This window comes from Sus scrofa, chromosome 5 (genome assembly GCF_054392235.1).
Source record: "Sus scrofa isolate SSC_HxYL_T2T_F1_AM1 chromosome 5, Sscrofa_HxYL_maternal_Yorkshire_Landrace_v2.0, whole genome shotgun sequence".
NCBI lineage: Eukaryota > Metazoa > Chordata > Mammalia > Artiodactyla > Suidae > Sus > Sus scrofa.
Genome location: NC_139387.1, coordinates 50,491,167 through 50,494,256, shown reverse-complemented (window position 1 = coordinate 50,494,256; position 3,090 = coordinate 50,491,167). Strand labels below are relative to the sequence as shown.

The window sequence follows — 3,090 nt, the reverse complement described above, 5'->3', positions numbered from 1 at the left end:
AGTCTAGGAACTTCCATATGCCACAGGTGTAGCCCCCAAAAAACAGACCAAAAAAAAAGGGGGAATTGGGCAAAATATGGCAACAGAGGAATATATTCTAAACAAAGAAATAAAACAAAACCTTAGAAAAAGAACTAAATAAAATAGATACAAGCAATCTACCCAATAAAGAATTCAATATAATAATCATAAAGTCGCTCAACGAACTCAGAAGAGTGGATGAATACAGCGAGAATTTTAACAAAGAGGTGAAAATATAAGGAAGAATTGAACAGAACTGAAGGATACAATAATAGAAATTTAAAAATACACTAGAAGGAATCACCAGTAGATTAGATGATACAGAGGAATAGATTAGCAAACTGAAAGACAGAGTAATGGTAAATACCCAAGTTGAACAGAAAAAAATAAAGTGAGGATAATTTAAGAGTTCTCTGAGACAACATCAATTGTACTAATATTTGCATTATAAGGGTCCCAGAAGGAGAAAAGAGAAAGAAGGAGCAGAGAACATATTTGACAACGTAATAGCTGAAAACATCCCTAACCTGGGAAAGGAGAGCCATTAAGTCCAGGATATACAAGTTCAAATAAGATGAACTCAGAGAGATCCATACCAAGACACATTATAATTAAAATGCAGAAATGAAAGATAAAGAGAGACTATTAAAAGCAGAAAGGAAAAGGCAACAAATTAGGTACAGGAGAACTCCCCTAAGACTATCAGCTGATTTTTTGACAGAAACTCTGCAGGCTAGAAGGGAGTGGCATAACATATTCAAAATTATGAAATAAAACTCCTGCAAACAAGAACAATCTAGCCAGCAGGGCTATCATTCAGATGTGAAAAAGAGGTAAAGAGTTATACAGAGAAGCAAAAATTTAGAGTTCGGAATCATTAAACTGGCTTTACAAGAAATGTTAAAGGGAATTTGCTAAGTGGAAAAGAAAATACTACAAGTAGAAATATGAAAATTACAAATGGAAAAATTTCATTGGTAAAGGCAAATATATAGTAAAAGTGGCCTATCAACCACTGATAAAGCTATTAAAAGGCAAAAGCAATAGAATCATCTACATCCAATATAAGTAGTTAGGGGACCCACGAAATAAAAATAATTAAAATATGATGTCAAAAACATTAAAGGTGGGGTGGGGAACAAAAATGGAGGGTTGTTAGAATGCATTCAAACTGAGATATCACCTCACACCTGCCAAAATGACATTAAATAAAAACTGCTGGTGAGGATATTTGGAAAAGACAATCCTCATGCACTCTTGGTGGAGTTGGCTGTAAACTGATGAAACCACTATGGAAAACAGAATGTAGTCTCCTCAGAAAATTAAAAATAGAATTGCTACAAGATCCAGCAATTGCACTTCTGGGTATTTATGGAAAAGACGAAAAACATTAATTCAAAAAGATGAGTGCTATGCTCACTTTGGCAGCACATATACTAAAATTGTAACAGAGAAGATTAGTATGGCTCCTGTGCAAGGATGAAAAGCAAATTCATAAAGTGTTCCATATTTTTGTGGAGTTTGGGGTCAGTAGATGTGAACTCTTGCATTTGGAGTGGATAGCAATGAAATCCTGCTGTATAACACAGGGAACTATATCCAATCACGTGTGATGGAACATGATGAAGGACAATTTGAGAAAAAGAATGTATATATAACTGGGTCACGTTGCTGTACATCGGAAATTGGCAGAATGTTGTAAATCAACTATAATTTTTAAAAAAATTTAGGAGTTCCGGTCGTGGCTCAGTGGTTAACGAATCTGACTAGGAACCATGAGGTTGCGGGTTGGATCCCTGCCCTTGCTCAGTGGGTTAAGGATCCGTCGTTGCCGTGAGCTGTGGTGTAGGTTGCAGATGCGGCTCGGATCCCGCGTTGCTGTGGCTCTGGCGTGGGCCAGTGGCTACAGCTCCGATTTGACCCCTAACCTGGGAACCTCCATATGCTGCGGGAGCGGCCCAAAGAAATAGCAAAAAAAGACAAAAAAAAAAAAAATTAAAAAAAAACAAAAAAGATATGTGCCCACAAATGCTCTTACAGCATTATTTACAAGAGCCAATATATGAAAGCAACCTAAGTGTCCATCATCAGATGAATAGATAAAGAAGACGTTGTATATATAGACAATGGGATAAAGAAAAATAAAATCTTACCATTTCTGGTAACATGGAAAGATCTGGAGGTCATTATGTTAGTGAAATAAATTAGACAGAGAAATATAAATACTGCACTTAAATTAGAATCTAAAAAACAAAACAAATACACAAACAAGAGAAAATGAAAACAGATTTATAGATACAGAGAACAAATAGGTATAGGTAGTTGCCTGAAGGGAGGGGATGAGAGGGGCAGCTGAAGTCAGTGTGGGAGATTAAAAGATACAAACCTCCAGATATGTAATTGATAAGTCAGAGTGATGTAATATATAGCATAAGGCATAAAGTCAATGATATTGTAGTAACTTCATATGGGTATCTATGGTACCTAATAGACTTATGATTATGATTATTTCATATTGCATGCAAATGTCAAATCAGTATGTAGTACACCTGAGACTAACATAATATTGTATGTCAACTATATTTAAATTTTATTAGTATTATTTTTTTAAAGGAAGAATCTTTTTTTTTTTTTTTTTTTTTTTTTTGTCTTTTTGCCATTTATTGGGCCGCTCTCGCTGCATATGGAGTTCCCAGGCTAGGGGTCTAATCAGAGCTGTAGTCACTGGCCTACGCCAGAGCCACAGCAACGCAGGATCCGAGCTGTGTCTGCAACCTACGCCACAGCTCAAGGTAACGCCGGATCTTTAACCCACTGAGCAAGGGCAGGGATCGAACCCGCAACCTCATGGTTCCTAGTCAGATTCATTAACCACTGTGCCACGACGGGAACTCCTATATTTAAATTTTAAGAAAGGGGATATCTTTGTGGATTTCTTGGTTGTTTTTAAGAGTAGGAATGTGGCATATTTGGAATGGATGGGCAACAGGATCCTACTGTAGAGCACAGGGAAATGTGTGTGATGGGGTCACTTTGTTGTACAAAAGAACTTGACGAAACATTGTAAAT

At 36.6% G+C, this 3,090-nt stretch overlaps 1 non-coding gene across 1 annotated transcript; it reads left to right on the top strand.

The window, feature by feature from the left end:
- Positions 1–1,433: 1,433 nt before the first annotated feature.
- Positions 1,434–1,535, top strand: LOC146403357 (U6 spliceosomal RNA). Its single transcript, XR_014804712.1, has one exon. It is a non-coding gene; the product is annotated as a U6 spliceosomal RNA (small nuclear RNA).
- Positions 1,536–3,090: the final 1,555 nt, after the last annotated feature.